The 18,978-nt window shown below is 45.2% G+C and overlaps 1 protein-coding gene across 4 annotated transcripts in view; it reads left to right on the top strand.

The window, feature by feature from the left end:
- The window catches only part of LOC130276433 (DNA topoisomerase I, mitochondrial-like), a 224,744-nt gene that overhangs the window by 52,733 nt on the left and 153,033 nt on the right, over positions 1-18,978 (top strand). The window lies entirely within an intron of this gene.

Raw genomic sequence — 18,978 nt, 5'->3', positions numbered from 1 at the left:
GCAACTACTTGCTCTTGCCCTTCCTGGACTTGGGACAGGACAGCTCCCAGACCTTCCAAAAGTGGCATCGGTATATAACCTGAACGGCTGACTGTAGATGGGTGGTTCTGTCAGCAGACGTTTAAGAGGTTGGAACGCTGTCTCTTTTTCTTTGGCCCATTCAACAGGTAGTTTCCCATTGTAGTTCTCCATCGCCATACCCAGTAAGAGAGCTATGAGAGGTTCTGCAATCTGGGCGAAGTGGGGAATGAAGCGGTGGTAGTAGCCTGACATCTTTCACCATGCGCAGGGTAGGCCAGTTCTTGACAACTTCCACTTTTTAAGGATTGGACTGGACTCCCTCAGCGCGGACAACATGACCAAGGTAGTGTACCTGAGGTTTGAGCAAGTGACACTTTGACGGCTTGATCTTCAGCCCATGCTTGATTAGGACTTGAAAGACGTCTGACAGATGACTGAGGTATTCCTTGTAGCACTTGGAATACACAATGACATTGTCCCAGTCTTCTCCCGGTCTTCCATGGCCATGGGCACTTGCCAATATCCGCTGGTTAAGTCCAGGGTGGAGAAGTAAGCAGCAAACCCGAGGGCTGTGAGTGACTCCTCGATCCTTGGCAGAGGATAAGCGTCCTTATGTGTGACATTGTTCAGTTTCCTGTAGTCGTCACAGAAGCAGAGAGTTCCGTCTTTTTTCTTGACCAGGACAAGTGGCGCCACCCAGGGACTCTGACTTTCTTGGATGACATCTACCTCTTTTATGTCAGCCAACATCTTCTTGACAGTCTCATACGTGCCTGGCACGACCAGGCGCTGTCTTTCCTTGATAAGTGGGCTGTTGCCTGTGGGGATTCAGTGTTGGATCACGGACGTGTGCCCGAAATTTGTGGGGTGTTAACTAAAAGCTTCATGGTACCTTTTGGCGACATTGATGACTCCCTTGACTTGGTCCTTTGCGGTAGTGTCGTCTCCAATTTGGAGTTGTGCCCACCAGGGCTCGGGAGGACTGGTACTGGATCCTTCAGCCACTTGGGCTGCACACTGTTGGGCCACCATACGTTCTGTTAAGATGTCCTTTGACTCCATGAGATACAACTGGGCTACTGGTGTGTATTTGGGTAACACAGTAGAAGCATCAGACAGGTTGACTAACCGGACTGGAACTCTCCCGTTGGTAACGGTGACAAGGCTTCTCGCAGAAGGTGGTCTTCTAGTTGCAGAGGCTCCAGCAGGGTCTCTATTCTTGACTCCGGGACGTACACGAAACCAGATGATAGTCTCTGTGTTGGGTTGCAAGGTCACCGACCGGATGTCTTATACTCGAACTCTGCAAATTTCACCTTGCTTGTTGGCAAACTTCCGCTCCGCTTGTAGAACTTTCAAGTGGTGCTGTGCAGCCCGCTGGCCTGAAGGGGACATATGGGGAAGAGAGGCATGCAAGGCATCTACCATTTCAACAAAACAGTTTTTCACAATGTTTATCCCCAGTATAAATTCATCAGACCCCTTATCTGTCACATTAGTTACAATCACTCCCTGCCCACTAAGTACATGCTCTCCCAACTAAATGGTTGGCTCCCGGTATCCATGTCTGGAGACTTGTTGCCCCTTACCCACAACTACTCTGAAGTTAACATCCTCCGGTTCACACAGTAAACTAGCATCTCAATTCAGATAGAAAACATTTTTAGGTATAGTAGACACTTGTGACCCTGTATCTATAAACGCCTCCAACAGTACACCTTCTACAATAATTTTTACATAGGGGCAGGAGGTGACATAAAATGAGAGTCCTGACTGAGGTCGTTCAGGGATTGGACCCTATGACTGTTTTTCTGAGGGCCGGTCTGCGACCTCAGGGGAAATCTGTTTAAATCCCAACACTGCATTTTCCGATGTCCTGGTTTATTACAATAGGTACAAAAGGGTCTTTGAGTCCCTGAAGTTCCTATTAGGCGGAGGGTTCCGGGGGTTAAAATTGCGGGGAGCAGGAGCAGAGGCAGGTATTCTGGGTAGGGGCGGTTCACGGTCAGGTGGGGCGTATCGGGTGGCAAGCTCCTTCACAGCCTTAGTCTGTTGTTCAATGTCCTGCCTATCACTCTGTAAATCTGAGGCTGCGGTGACTGGCAAAGCAGGTGACACTGGTGCAGGGGTTGGTGATGGTAGTGGTATAGATCTGGCTACCGCCCCTAATGGCTCTTGGACAGGTGGGCAAGCTTCCTCTAACCCAGTCCCGGACTCAATCACTTGGATAGAAAGTCTCTTGAAAGCGGGGAATGACAAGTTGGGGTTTTGGACCGCTAACATTCGCTGCTGGGCTTTGTCCCGCTTATTATGAGCCCCATCAATAAATCTTGTTGCCCTACTCGGGAGTTATACCATCTAATTTTTGAACAGTCTCTAGGGCATTCTGTAGGGCTACGGCATATGCTCTCAAGGTCTCACCTGATTTCTGTTGTCTTTCATACAGCCGGAGATGTACCTCTGATGGAGAATGGGACTCAAAAACCTGATACAGTCCTTCAAAGATCTGCTCTACAGTTGCCTTATCGTAGGCTGGCAAGGTGCAGACTTCCTCTAACGCTGGTCCCTGTCGTTGTCCTGTGAGCAATTGTACCTGTTGATTTGGAGGGAAAGAGTAAAAGACACACAAACTCTAGATCCTTTCTTTGAAATCCCTCTGGGTGAAGGGGTCTCCATTGTGGGTAGAGAGGACAGGGTTCCCCATGAATACTGGTGCAGACACTAGAACACCAGGGTTATTGATGTGGACTGCAGGATAGACTGGCAACATTCTGGCCGCTGGGGCAGATGATGATCCCGCTGCTGGAGATGGAGGGGCACTGTCGCCTCATTGATCTGGAGAGCAGGGTTCTGACATCTTGTTGAATTTTGAGTGCACTGTAGCTTTAAGAATGATAAGGTGCTTTCCCCTTTCAGATAATTTCTGAAGTGCTGCAGCGGCTTAGACTCGGCTAGTGGGAGTACTATGATGAATGCTCCCCCTCTATTTTGCAGGTACCCGGTAGTAATTTGTCTTGGGACCAGGCTTGCGGACACTAGAGGGTTAATGCTGATAGTTAACGGCATCGGAGATTTGATACTGGTAATCGTTGGCGTTTGCAGAGTCTGCGATGCAGCGGGTGCTTGATAGAAGGCAGTGGAGCCGGATGCAACCGCTGGAACCTCCAATATGGCTGTGAGCAGGGAACTTCCTGTTTTGGTCCAGTCAGCAAAGTCTTCCCCTGTGCAACAAAGGGTGGCTCTTTGGTTCCTCCTCACTGTGCTGGAGAGGCATCACCGCTGGGGACTGACAGGGTGGAGCTGCGACCGCTCGTGCATGTGGAAAACACCGGACCCAATTAACCCTTTCAGGTACCGACTCTACAATCCACCATGGCAAATAACAGTCTTTTTTTCACCTCCCCCTCTGTTTCACAACCGCCAGGAATAAAACACTTTTCATAGACAAAGTCCCGTACACTTTATGGTGCAGACGTAAATCTTTCTGGCACCAGTTGATAAAAAAAAAAAAAAAAGTTTTCCACCGGAGTACCCCTTTAATAATAAGATGCCATAAGCAAAGAGCCAGCAAATCAATAAAGTGCATAAACGTATTTACCAAGTGGACAAGGTGAAAGTGTGCACCAGACCTCCGTTACCCAATGTTTCACCAATGAAGGCTTCTTCCGGGGCGTAATCTAGGTGGGTGTGTGGCTACATTTTATGTTAAGGAACTACCAATTACAGGCAGAGAAACCAGCCATGTGATCAGGCTGGAATCAGTGTAATTTCCGGGATCATCTGACGTCACTCACTCACGAGGATCGCAAGATGTTAAGCGCTAAGATACCGGAGTGCTTCAGCTGGATAGCTAGCACAGCAGCAGTGCGATCCCGAAGGGCATCGCAAGAAATGTGCAAGCGCATTGCGGCTAAAGCGGGCGCCTGGTGTCTGATGTCAGGACATCATGTCCTGAGATCAGAACTGTCAAACTCCCCATTGATGCCCACAGACACCCCCTGGGGAGGAGTCAGTGAATTTGCCAGTGCATGTGAAGTATATCGCTTCACGAGGCACCATTATCTAGGGATGATGTAGCATACAACAGATGTCAGATGTATGTGGGGCAGCGCAACAGTGCGTTCACCATCCCACATGCTTGGACAATAAAGAAATCTAAGGTAAGTATCCGTGGAACGCCGAAAGAACGATAATAAGCAACACTATTAACCTCCCTGGCGGTATAATTATGTGTGGAAATTTGTACCAAAAGCGGTACAATTTTTCGCATTGAAATTTCACATCTCCCCCCGCCCATTTCACATCTCCCCCGTCACATTCCCCCTCCCTTGTCACATTCCCCACCCCCCCTTATCACATTCTCCTCCCCCTTGTCACATGCCCCCCTTTTCACATTCCCCCCTTGTCACATTCTCCCCCCTCCTTGTCGCATTCTCCCCCCTACCTTGTCACATTCTTCCCCCCTTGTCACATTCCCAATCTCCATGTCACATTCCCCTCCCCCCCTGTCACATCCCCCCTTGTCACATTCCCCCCTATGTCACATTCCCCCCCTTATCACATTCCCCTCCCCCCCCTTTGTCACATTCTCCCCCCCTTGTCACATTCTTCCCCCCTTGTCGCCTTGTCCTGCAGCAACACACACTAGGTTTGCCGGGCAGATTTCAAACCTAGTGTATTTGCTGCAGAACAAGTCCTTTCCCCTTCAGCCAATCACTGGCTTGAAACCACTGCGGCCGGTAATTGGCTGAAAAGGGAAAGGTCCTACAAGATGAATAAAGAAGAGAGCAGGGACGGGAGCGCACGGAGGGGAACGGCATCTGCAGGGACCGGGAGTAGGTGAGCAGAAGTTTTTTTTTATTTTCCTCCCGGTGGCCTTTTACACTTAGCTCAGTGTTTTTCTACCAGGGTGCCTCCAGCTGTTGTGAAACTACTACTCCCAGCATGCCCGGAAAGCCTTTGGCTGTTCGGGCATGCTGAGAGTTGTAGTTTTGCAACATCTTGAGGCCCCCTGGTAGGGAAACACTGACTTTTAGTATTTGTCTTTACCTGCTCTGTACCCACCACCTGCTCTGTACCCACCTCTGTACCCGTACCCACCACGGGAGCCGACCCGAGCAGATAATCGCATGTTTTCCCAGGGGCCGTATCGCTATATAGCAAAAAGCAAAAATCGCGATTCATTTGCTTTTGTGATATATCGTGCAGCCCGGCCGGCAACTCTGCAATTCTACCCCGAGCGTGACTCGGGGTTACCGCTCCTGGCAGGGTAAATTAATCCTCAGTCACGTTCGGGATAACGTGGAGGAGGTTAAAGCAACATTACATTTTTTAACACTTTACATGGTTAAACATATTTACAATGGGGAAACAAGTGCAGGGAGCCTTGGGCACACTGAAGGAGGCTGCCTGACAGAAGAGCAGGAGCACGGGGTAACACCACATGTATACACATAGTTAACTCTTTCCTTGCTGGGATGCCACATAGAACTCAGCTCAGCAAGGGGTTAGAGAAAACAGAGATGTATATACCATGTATACCTTCTGCCCAGCATGAGCTGTGCCTGTGTCTTTATAGCTGCAGGCACAGCTTAGCCCAGCTTTGAGCAGGGACTCCCATCCCAGTCACTTACATTTTTTTGTTGGGTTACACTGCACAGAGCGTTCTCCGGGGACTCAAAGCTCTCACATCATCAGGACGAGAGAGCTGAGTAAAATCTTCAGTGCATGCACTCTGAATACAGAGCACAGCGCTCAGGGGGCGCGTGACTCCACATCACTACGACGTGGAGTTGAAGAAAATGCATATGCGTATAGGGGTGGCGGGCTTAGGCACCTTCCCCTGGGACCCAAAGTATGACTGCTGGCGGGGAACACGCCTGCAGAGCGCAACTAAGGGGTGAATTACGGGACTTTACAGCATGAAAACTCCAACAAATAAATGTAAGAAATCCCTGATTGGACTCCTGTTCACCCACACTGTTACCCAGTGTATTGGGTTTATTGTGGATAAACTTGCTGACAGTTTTCCTTTAAAGGGGATTTAGAATGAAGTAGCCTCTTATTGTGGCTAACTGATAATATGGCTACTCTTACTACATTCTTTCTGTCAAGAAAGCAAACAAGGAGTCATTTTGGGAGAGAAGTCGCTTAATCACAAATTATAACTATTATTGGAAAGGCAGAAAAGGTTTGAGAGAGCAATCCATTAGGCTCAGTGGAATATCTTCATTTTATTAATCTGTCTAATTTGCAGGAGATTAGAATTTCACACAATTTAAATTATAATGTGTGTTCCAATCATTCTCAACGACAATGAAATTCATTATATTTCACTGTGTTTTGTTATATGGGAGGGCGGCAGATTATTACAATTACAATTGTATAACGGAAAGTAATAATGGAAACATATCAGATTTTATAAAGCTCAATTTTGCTCGAAAATCAAATCTATAATCTTTATGTTTATGATCGGGTGTTCTGTCACATTCTCAGATTATATAGTATCTCACATAAGTGGGTTCACCTCTCACATTTTTGTAAATATTTGATTCTATCTTTTCATGAGACAACACTGAAGAAATGACACTGCTACAATGTACAGTAGTGGGTGCACAGCCTGTATATTAGTGTTTAATGTTGTGTCCCCTCAAAATAACCCAACACACAGCCATGTCTAAACCTTGGCGACAAAAGTGAGTACACCCCTAAGGGGAAATGTCCAAATTGGGTCCAATCAGCCATTTTCCCTCCTCATTGTCATGTGACTCGTTCATGTTACAAGGTTTCAGGTGAGAATGGGGAGTAGGTGTCTTAAATTTGGTGTTCAATATGACTCCTCATGGCACAGAAATCTCTGAGGATCTGAAAAAAAGAATTTTTACTCTACATGTCGATGACCTAGGAAGATTGCCAAGACCCCTAAACTGAGCTGCAGCACGGTGGGCAAGACCATCCAGCGGTTTCACAGGACAGGTTCAACTCAGAACAGGCCTAGCCATGGTTGACCATGCTCAGCATCATATCCAGATTGTCTTTGGAAAATAGACGTATGAGTGCTGCCAGCATTGCTTCAGAGATTAAAGGTGTGGAGGGTCAGTCTGTCAGTGCTGAGACCATACACCGCACACAGCATCAGATTAGGCTCCTTTCACACTACCGTTTGTGCCTGGTAGGTGACGTCCATTAGGAAGATAGCGGTAATGCAATAACGGGAGTTATAACGGATGGTAGAGGAATGGGATCAAGTGAATGGGATCCTCTTTGCCCGTTATGACTCCCGTTAGGCTCCATTACAAAAACGGACCTTAAGGGCTGTCAAAGTGGGGGGGAAAAAAGAGCCCATAACGTCCGTTTGTAATGGAGCCTAGTTTATAGTGTGAAAGTGTCCTTAGTCTGATGGCTAATTAGCATTCTAGCAACAGAGGCCATATTCCCCATATCTATATACCAAAAATGCGTGGACCAATTTAAGTAAAAAATACATCATTTTACTCTTGTTCACCCGCACTATAACAGTGTGTTGTTTTTAGTACGGGAGAACAGCCTGTCAGTTTCTCTTTAAAGGTGTACTCATTATTTTTTTTTTAAAATCAACTGGTGCCAGAAAGGTAAACAGATTTGTAAATTACTTCTATTAAAACATCTTAATCCTTCCAGTACTTATCAGCTGCTATATACTCCACAGGAAGTTCTTTGATTTTTTTTATTTATTTTCTGTCTGACCACAGTACTCTCTTCTGACACCTCTGTCCATTTTAGGAACTGTCCAGAGAAGGAGCAAATCCCCATAGCAAACTTATCCTGCTCCGGACAGTTCCTGACATGGACATAGGTTTCAGCAGAGAGCACTGTGGTCAGACAGAAAGGAAATATAAAAAGAAAAGAATTTCCTGTGGAGCATACAGCGGCTGATAAGTACTGGAAGGATTACTATTTTCTAATACAAGTAATTTACAAATCTGTTTAACTTTCTGGCACCAGTTGATTTAAAAAAATAATAATTTTCCAGGAGAGAAGCCCTTTAAGATACTTACCATACTGATTCTGAGATTGTTTCTTTGTGTAAAATTCCAAAATTTCATGGAAATGTAGCATTTTTCTAACTTTAAAGGAGTACTCCCATGGAAAACTTTTTTTTTTAAAATCAACTGGTGCCAGAAAGTTAAACAGATTTGTAGATCACTTCTATTAAAAAATCTTAATCCTTCCAGTACTTTTTAGGGGCTGTATACTAAAGAGAAATCCTAAAAAGAAATGCATTTCCTCTGATGTCATGACCACAGTGCTCTCTGCTGACCTCTGCTGTCCATTTTAGGAACTGTCCAGAGCAGAAGAAAATCCCCATAGCAAACATATGCTGCTCTGGACAGTTCCTAAAATGGACAGATATGTCAGCAGAGAGCACTGTGGTCATGACATCAAAGGAAATGCATTTCTTTTTTGGATTTCTCTTTAATATACAGCCTCTAAAAAGTACTGGAAGGATGAAGATTTTTTTTAATAGAAGTGATTTACAAATCTGTTTAACTTTCTGGCACCAGTTGATTTAAAAAAAAAAAAACAAGTTTTCCACGGGAGTACCCCTTTAAAACTCTCTGCTGGCAAGGAAAATGGACATGCCAAATAAATTATATATTGATTTACATATACAATATATCTACTGTATGTTTGAATCATTAAGTTGACATGTTTTTACTTTTTGAAGACATTAGAGGGCTTCAAAGTTTAGCAGCAATTTTCCAAATTTTCCAAACCAGTTCAGTATTAAGTGGATTTGAGTGGTCTTTCTGTTAGAACTCACCCATAAATGACCCCATTATAGAAACTGCACCCCTTAAAGTATTCAAAATGACATTCAGAAAGTGTGCTAACCCTTTAGGTGTTTCACAGGATTAGCAGCAAAGTGAAGGAGAAATCTCAGTTTTTATACTAACATGTTATTTTAGCCCCACAAAAATGCTGGTTACCCCAAATTTTTCATTTTCACAAGGGGTAATAGGAGAAAAATCCTCCCAAAATTTGTAGCACAGTGGAACAATCCCCCACCCCCACCCCACCCACATGTGACAGCATTTTGGAAACTACACCCCTCAAGGAACATAACAAGGGGTACAGTGAGTATTTACACCTCACAGGTGTTTGGACTGTAAAAATGAAAAATTTGATTATTAACACTGAATTGCTGTTGATACCCCAAATGTAATGTTTCATTTTCACAAGTGTGCGTGCACAACAAGGGTCAGGAGTCATAGAACTCTGTTTGCATTTGAGGACTATGCTGATGGTTACATACATTGCCATCAGTCCCTCAGCACCTGAACAACTACTCCCATTATAGAACCGAGCCTGTTCTCTGATGGGAGTAGAGCACCCAGTATAAAATTGAAAGTACCTAAAATAAAAGTAAAAAAAAAGTTAAAGGGGGTACTCCAGTGGAAAACTTTTTTTTTTAAACAACTGGTGCCAGAAAGTTAAACAGATTGGTAAATTACCTCTGTTAAAAAATCTTTCTAGTACTTATTTACTGCTGAATACTACAGAGGAAGTTCTTTTGTTTTTGGAACATCTCTGTCCATTTTAAGAACTGTCCAGAGTAGGAGAAAATCCCCATAGCAAACATATGCTGCTCTGGACAGTTCCTAAAATGGACAGAGATGTCAGCAGAGAGGACTGTGCTCGTGATGTCAGCAGAGAGCACTGTGTTAAAAAAAAGAAAATCATTTTCTCTGTAGTATTCAGCAGCTAATAAGTACTGGAAGGATTAAGATTTTTTTTTTATAGAAGTAATTTACAAATCTGTTTAACTTTCTGGCACCAGTTGATTTAAAAAAAAAAAAAAAGTTTTCAACGGGATTACCCCGTTAATAAAACACATACATTACACATAAAAATACATTTATTACACAAAATAAATTATTAAATTACACATTTTCCCTATTTTTATATTATCGGCTGCTAGTAATTCCCTGCCTTTCTCCCGATAATTGTTCCTTGCTTTTAAAGAAAAAAAAATTGTTAGAAAAATAAAAACATTTGTTCCATACAAATTCCTGCATCCCTATTACATTGTTTCTTTTTTTTTAATGGTACCCTACGAAATTCCTAAAAAACTACTAAAGAGCAAAAAAAATGCAATTTCCACACAATGCCAGAAACAACACCAAAACGCAGGGAAAATCATTTTTTTCTGGCGTTTTCTAGCCTAAAAAAGTTAAAACAAAATCTCAGTGGAATCCTAGCCTCAGGGTTTATATTTTATGTTCTTTTCTGCCTATGGGTACGTTCACACGCGCAGATTTTTTAGCGGGTTTTCCGCTGCATATTTTAAAGTGGGCGGGCTCTTCTCGGCTGTCTGCATCAGATTTTCCGCAGCGGAATTTACGCTGCGGAAAATCCACCACAGTCCCTACTGACTTCAATGGGGCTTGCGGCGGATTTTCCTCAGTGTATATTCCGCCGTGGAAAATCGGCTGCGGACAGCCGAGAAGAGCCCGCCCACTTTCAAATACGCAGTGGAAAACCCGCTAAAAAATCCGCGGGTGTGAACGTACCCTAACAGTAATTGTTGCTGTGAGGAAAACCTTAAGGCTAGGTTCACACTGTGGAATTTCTGGGCAGAATACTTGTCCTCACTGCACAGAGCCCTGCTTTTCCTCAGTGTACAGAGCCCTGCTTGTCCTCAGTGTACAGAGCCCTGCTTGTCCTCAGTGCACAGAGCCCTGCTTGTCCTCAGTGTACAGAGCCCTGCTTGTCCTCAGTGTACAGAGCCCTGCTTGTCCTCAGTGCACAGAGCCCTGCTTGTCCTCACTGCACAGAGCCCTGCTTGTCCTCAGTGCACAGAACCCTGTTTGTTCTCAGTGTACAGAGCCCTGCCTGTCCTCAGTACACAGAACCATGTTTGTTCTCAGTGTACAGAGCCCTGCTTGTCCTCAGTTCACAGAGCCCTGCATGACCTCAGTGTACAGAGCCCTGCTTGTCTTCACTGCACAGAGCCCTGCTTGTCCTCAGTGTACAGAGCCCTGCTTGTCCTCAGTGTACAGAGCCCTGCTTGTCCTCAGTGCACAGAGCCCTGCCTGTCCTCAGTGCACAGAGCCCTGCTTGTCCTCTGTGTACAGAGCCCTACTTGTCCTCACTTTACAGAACCCTGCTTGTCCTCAGTGTACAGAGCCCTGTTTGTCCTCAGTGTACAGAGCCCTGCTTGTCCTCAATGTAAAGAGCCCTGCTTGTCCTCACTGCACAGAGCCCTGCTTTTCCTCAATGCACAGAGCCCTGCTTGTCCTCAGTGTAAAGAGCCCTGCTTGTCCTCAGTGTAAAGAGCCCTGCTTGTCCTCACTGCACAGAGCCCTGCTTATTCTCAGTGTACAGAGCCCTTCTTGTCCTCACTGTACAGAACACTGTTTATCCTCACTGCACAGAGCCCTGCTTGTCCTCACTGCACAGAGCCCTGCTTATCCTCACTGCACAGAACCCTGCTTGTCCTCAGTGTACAGAGCCCTGCTTGTCCTCAGTGCACAGAGCCCTGCTTATCCTCACTACACAGAGCCCTGTTTATCCTCACTGCACAGAGCCCTGCTTTGTCTACCCACATTTCCTGTATTTGGTCTCCTCGTAGAGACACACATGAAATAGCTACAGGGACAAAAATATACAAATTTTTTAACCAATGTATATTACAACTATACATATAATGATATTATTTACATAATTATCTATATAAAAACTTTTTGTTTGTGACAGGTACTCTTAAACCTGTTCAGGACGCAGGGCATACCTGTACGCCCTGCGCCCGCTCCCCTGTATTACACAGGGTCACAAGCTGGGGAGTGGGTCGGTCGCTGGGGAGCGGGTCAGTCCCGGCGGCTATTAACAGCTGGGACCCGTGTCTAATGCCGGACATCACCGATCGCGGTGATGCACAGCATTAACCCCTTATATGTGGCTATCCATCTCATATCTATCTATCTATCTCATATCTGTCTATCTATCTCATATCTATCTATCTTTCTATCTATCTATATCCATCTCATATCTATCTATCTATTTATCTATCTAATATCTATCTATTTCATATCTTTCTATCTCCTATCTATCTAACTATCTCATATCTATCTCATATCTATCTATCTATCTATCTATCGCATATCTATCTATCTCATTCTATCTATCTATCTCATATCTATCTATCTCATATCTAGCTATCTCATATCTATCTATCTATCTATCTCATATCTATCTATCTATCTATCTATCTCATATCTCATATTTATCTCCTACCTGAACAATTGATGTATGGGGGGCAGGCACGTTCTTTGCACAGGGGCCCTATGCTGTCTGTGTCCGCCCCTGCTATACCCCTGAATATAATACTACCACACACTTTGCCCCTGAATATAAAACTGACTTACACTGTGCCCCTGGTATATTACTGCCACACTCTGTACACCTGGTATATTACTGCCAGAATTACTCCCCCAGAATTAATTATGCCACTATACCTTCAGAATTATTCATGCCGCTGTGCCCCCAGAATTAATGACGCCAATGTGCCCCCAGAATTAATTATGCCACTGTCCCCCAGAATTAGTTATGCCACTATGCCCCCAGAATTAATGATGCTGCTGTGCCCCCAGAACTAATGATGCCACTGTGGCCCAAGAATTAATGATGTCGCTGTGCCCCCAGAATTAAGGATGCCACTGTGGCCCCAGAATTAATGATACCATTGTGTATCATTGTTCCCCCTCCCGTAGGCTTGCATTGCGGGGCGGAGCGTGACATCACACGCCGGCGCAGGCGTGGCGTCACACGCCGCCCGCCCTGTAGTCGCCCGTAATCAGACCCTGAGCGAACACGCTCCGGGGACTGATTACAAACGGGGTGCCGCGTGCAAGATCACGGGCGTCCCCAGCGGCGGGACTCCCGCGATCAGGCATCTTATCCCATTACCTTTGGATAGGGGATAAGATGTTTAAGCCTCGGAGAACCCCTTTAAGTACCAGAAAGCAAGGGCGTACCTATACGCCCGTCATCCCCAAGAGGTTAAGGGGGCGAGGTGTCACATCACAAGGGGGTGGGGCCATGACATCACGATACTCCAGCCACTGTATCACCCATCATCAGACACAGAGCAAAGTTTGCTCCCTGCAGCAGAAGACAGGGGGTGCTGCAGGAGAGATCACTGGGGTTCCCAATGGCAGGACCCCCGCAATGAGACATCGTATCCCCTATACTTTGGATAGGGGATAAGATGTCTAGGGGCGGAGTATTCCTTTAAGGTGTTAAGACGTATGCACTTTTTCAAGTGGATTCAAAGCACTGGATGCTGCACTTTTCAGTCTGATGAAAATAGCGCATAAATCCTTAATGGGTTCACTAGGTGACTCCTTTCGGCCATGGAATTCAATGGAGTCCAATGCTCCAGATAATCGCATTACTTACTTTACTGCCCTTGTTAATCATGTAGGTTGGCAAACAGGATGTCGAAGTATACTGTTAATAAAAGCAGGGGACTACATTGATTTCTATGGCTGTACAGAGCCAACTAGTGACTCTGTTTAGGACATATGCGCTATTTCAAAAGTGTAGAGGCCTACATGTTCGAGTTTCTGCCACTGTTAATTGTATCTGTCAGCATCCTGATGAAAATGGCATGTTGTGGCGTATACTGTTAACAGAAGCAGCAGACCCCATTAACTTCTATGGACGAACAGACTTTTCCCCTAGTGACTTCGTTCTGGATGCATGTGCTATTTTAAATAGACTCATGATGGGGGGCAGCTTTTGAAATAGCGCATAAGTCATAAAAGAGTTACAAGGTGACTCCTTTCAGCCATGGAAGTGAATGGGGTCCGTTGCAACCGTGATCAGCATATGTCAGCATCCGGTTTTTGGCGGGATGCTGACCAATACGATTAACGGGTGCAGAAAAGTAGTGTGTTCGTACCCTAAGGCTATGTTTACATGGTGGAATGTCCACAGAGAAAATTTTTGTGCGGACATTCCATAGACAAGGGAGCGCCGGCAGAACATACCAGCGCTGGGACTGCTCAGAAATGTGCCTTCTCGTGGACAGTAGAGATGAGCGAACTTAGAGTAAATTCGATTCATCACGAACTTCTCAGCTCGGTGGTTGCTGACTTTTCCTCCATAAATTTGTTCAGCTTTCCGGTGCTCCGGTGGGCTGGAAAAGGTGTATACAGTCCTAGGAAAGAGTCTCCTAGGACTGTATCCGCCTTTTCAAATCAAATTTACTGTAAGTTCGCTCATCTCTAGTGGACAGCAATACATTTTCATGCAGAATCCGGAGAAAGAATATTCTTTCTTCAGATGCCGAAATTTCTGCTGCAAAAACACCTGTGAGATTCTGACAGATGCAATTAAAGGGAGCACTGACATAGTGTGAATCTACCCTAACAGGTGCACCAATGTAGTATGAACCTAGCCTAAATCAGTGAAATGGTTAACCATTAACTAAATGAGAACAGGAGGTTATATTAAGGAGACCCTCCCATAATTGCCCTCTTAGTCAGTAGCCCCTGTAAGATTTGTGTTCTTTACCAGGTCAGTGAGTTCTTCTTCGCTCCATTGTCCTTTAGGCTATTGTAGAAGGTTTCATTTTATATCAAAGGTAAAAGATCTTGTCTGTACGTGGCTGCCGCTACATGTGCGTGCACTTTAAAAAAAATGAGTTTACGTAAATCAGACTATGTAAATCTATGTGGGCTTGTAGATGTGGTGAATGTAAATCTCTATACATAATTCAATATGGCATCTGTGAGGCCTAAATGTTATGAGATGCATGGGACTCTATAAATGTATGTAAATGGAATGCATGTGACTTTATTAAAGGGGTACTACTGTGGGAAACTTTTTTTTTTTATTATTATCAACTGGTGCAAGAAAGTTTAACAGATTTGTAAATTACTTCTATTAAAAAATGTTAATCCTGCCAGTACTTTTTAGGGGCTGTGTACTACAGAGGAAATGTTTATCTTATTGGATTTCTCTGATGTCCTGACCACAGTGCTCTCTACTGACCTCTGCTGTCCATTTTAGGAATTCTTGGTGATTTCAGAAGCTTTGTCATCCTATGGCTAAGGTTGTGTCTGACGGGTTAGCACACCAAAAAAAAAAAAAAACTCTGTTCTCTATTCCTTTTTGAGCAAAGGAAGCATTCTCCAAGAGACTAAAACCTTGTGCATGTGTAATACCTTTCACATATGAGGGTTTTGTTACATTATCTACACTAGTGCAGAGTTTCCCAACCAGTGTGCCTCCAGCTGTTGCAAAACTACAACTCCCAACATGCCCGGACAGCCGGTGGCTGTCCGTGCATGTTGGGAGTTGTAGTTTTGCAACAGCTGGAGGCACACTGGTTGGGAAACTCTGCACTAGAAAATCTTATGGAGCTAAAATCTGTCCTCATACAAGGCAGTGTTCCCCAACCAGTGTGCCTCCAAATTACAAACTCCCAGCAGGCCCAGACAGATTTTGGCATAGGTGAAATACATCAGCCTGGCGTTACACTGCTTAGCTAGACTATGTCTTTGCTGTATGCAAAAGCATAAGGACCGTACGCTTAGGAAGAATTCCTAAAATAAAGAGGTTCTCTGGAGGAAACACAAAGGTTTTTTAAAACAACTGGTGTCAAAAAGCTATACAGACTTGTAACTTTTATTTTAAAGGGGTACTCTGGTGCTTACACATTTTATCCCCTAGCTATAGCTATCACGCCCCCTCCCGTAGGCTTGCATTGAGGGGCAGAGCGTGGCGTCATACGGGGGCGGAGGCGTGACGTTACACGCTGCCAGCCCTGCGGTCGACCATAATCAGACCCGGAGCGAACACGCTCCGGGGACTGATTACAAACGGGGTGCCGCGTGCATGATCACAGGCGTCCCCAGCTGCGGGACTCCCGCGATCAGGCATCTTATCCCCTATGCTTTGGATAGGGGATAAGATGTGTAAGCACTGGAGTACCCCTTTAAAATCTTTAGTTTTCCAGTACTAATCAGCTGCTGTATGCTTCGGAGGATGTTGTGTAGTTCTTTAGTCTGACCACAGTGCTCTCTGCTGAGATGTGTCAGAAACTGTCCGAGCAGGAGCAAATCCTCTTAGCAAACCTATCCTGCTTCTGACAGTTCCTGACACGGACAGAGGTGGCAGCAGAGAGCACTGTAGTCAGTTACCCTCTTAAAGGGGTACTCCACCCCTAGACATCTTATCCCCTATCCAAAGGATAGGGGATAAGATGTCAGATCGCCAGGGTCCTGCTGCTGGGGACCCGGGGATCGCTGCTGCAGCACCCCGCCTTCATTACTGCACAGAGCGAGTTTGCTCTGTGCGTAATGACGGGCGATACAGTGGCCGGAGCAGTGTGACGTCATGGCTCCGCCCCTCATGACGTCACGGCCCACCCCCGTCAATGCAAGTCTATGGGAAGGGGGCGTGGCGGTCGTCACGCCCCCTGCCATAGACTTGCATTAAGGGGACGGGCCGTGATGTCATGAGGGGCGGAGCCATGACATCACGCTGCTCCGGCCCCTGTATCGCCCGTCATTACGCACAGAGCGAACTCGTGCTGCAGCAGCGATCCCCGGGGTCCCCAGCAGCAGGACCCCGGCGATCTGACATCTTATCCCCTATCCTTTGGATAGGGGATAAGATGTCTAGGGGTGGAGTACCCCTTTAAGAGGTTAACTGACTACAGTGCTCTCTGCTGCCACCTCTGTCCGTGTCAGGAACTGTCAGAAGCAGGATAGGTTTGCTAGGAGGATTTGCTCCTGCTCGGACAGTTTCCGACACATGTCAGCAGAGAGCACTGTGGTCAGACTAAAGAACTACACAACATCCTCCGAAGCATACAGCAGCTGATTAGTACTGGAAAACTAAAGATTTTAAAGGGGTACTCCAGTGCTTACACATCTTATCCCCTATCCAAATCATAGGGGATAAGATGCCTGATCGCGGGAGTCCCGCAGCTGGGGACACCCATGATCATGCACGCGGCACCCCGTTTGTAATCAGTCCCCGGAGCGTGTTTGCTCCGGGTCTGATTATGGTCGACCGCAGGGCTGGCGGCGTGTGACATCACGCCTCCGCCCCCGTGTGACACCACGCTCCGCCCCTCAATGCAAGCCTACGGGAGGGGGCGTGATAGCTATAGCTAGGGGATAAGATGTGTAAGCACCGGAGTACCCCTTTAAAATAAGTTACAAGACTATATAGCTTTTTGACACCAGTTGTTTTAAAAAAAACCTTTGTGTTTCCTCCAGAGAACCCCTTTATTTTAGGAATTCTTCCTAAGGATACAGTCCGAATGCTTTCGCATACAGCAAAGACATCGTCTAGACAACGCTCTGAGCTAAGCAGCGTAACGCCAGGCTGTGTATTTCACCTATGCCAAAATCTGTCTGGGCATGCTGGGAGTTTGTAGTCTTGCAACAACTGGAGGCACACTGGTTGGGAAACACTGCCTTGTATGAAGACATGAAGACAGAGATTTTAGCTCCATAAGATTTTCTAGTGCAGAGTTTCCCAACCAGTGTGCCTCCAGCTGTTGCAAAACTACAACTCCAAGCCGATGGCTGTCCGGGCATGCTGGGAGTTGTAGTTTTGCAAAAGCTGGAGGCACACTGGTTGGAAAACTCTGCACTAGTGTAGATAATGTAACAAAACCCTCATATGTGAAAGGTATTACACATGCACAAGGTTTTAGTCTCTTGGAGAATGCTTCCTTTGCTCAAAAAGGAATAGAGAACAGATTTTTTTTTTGGTGTGCAAACCCTTTGGATAGGGGATAAGATGCCAGGGGCGGAGTACCCCTTTAAGGACCCAGCCCATTTTCACCTTAAGGACCCGAGCATTTTTTGCACATCTGACCACTGTCAATTTAAGCGTTAATAACTCTGGGATGCTTATACTTTTCTTATTCCCAGACAGTTTTTTCGTGACACATTCTACTTTGTTAGTGGTAAATTTTTATCATTTCTTGGTGAGAAATTCCAAAATTTGATGGAAATTTTTTAAATGTTGCATTTTTTTAAACTTTGAAACTCTCTGCTTATAAGGAAAATGGACATACCAAATTATATATTGATTCCCATATATAATATGTCTCCATTATGTTGGAATCATAAAGTTGAGATGTTTTAACCTTTGGAAGACATCGGAGGGCTTCAAAGTTCAGCAGCAATTTTCCACAAAATTTTCAAACTCAGAATTTTTCAGGGACCCATTTTGAAGTGGATTTAAAGGGCCTTCATATTAGAAATACCACATAAATGACCACATTATATAAACTGCACCCCACAAAGTATTCAAAATGACATTCAGAAAGTGTGTTAACCCTTTGTGTTTCACAGGAATAGCAGCAAAGCGAAGGAGAAAATTCTAAATCTTCATTTTTTACACTTGCATGTTCTTGTAGACCCAGTTTTTGAATTTTTACAAGGGGTAAACAGAGAGAAATCACCCTAAAATTTGTAACCTAATTTCTCTCGATTAAGGAAATACCTGATATGTGGACGTTAAGTGCTCTGTGGGTGCACTAGAGGGCTCAGAAGGGATTTTGGAGAGTGAGTTTTTCTAAAAGGGTTTTTGGGGGGCATGTCACATTTAGGAAGCCCCTATGGTGCCAGAACAGCAAAAAAAGCAAAAAAATATAACATGGCATACTATTTGGCAAACTACACCTTTCAAGGAATGTAACAAGGGGTACAGTAAGCCTTAACACCCCACAGGTGTGTGACGACTTTTCGTTAAAGTCGGATGTGTAAATTAAATTTTTTTTTTCTTCACAAAAATGCTGGTTTTCCCAAAAACTTTACATTTTTACAAGGAGTAATAGGAGGAAATGCCCCCCAAACTTGTAACCCCATCTCTTGAGTATGGAAATACCCCATATGTGGATGTCAAGTGCACTGTGGGCGCACTACAATGCTCAGAAGAGGAGTC

This window comes from Hyla sarda, chromosome 6 (genome assembly GCF_029499605.1).
Source record: "Hyla sarda isolate aHylSar1 chromosome 6, aHylSar1.hap1, whole genome shotgun sequence".
NCBI classification, from domain to species: Eukaryota; Metazoa; Chordata; class Amphibia; order Anura; family Hylidae; genus Hyla; species Hyla sarda.
The sequence above is the reverse complement of the archived record's forward strand: the minus strand, read 5'-3'. Positions and strand labels throughout refer to the sequence as shown.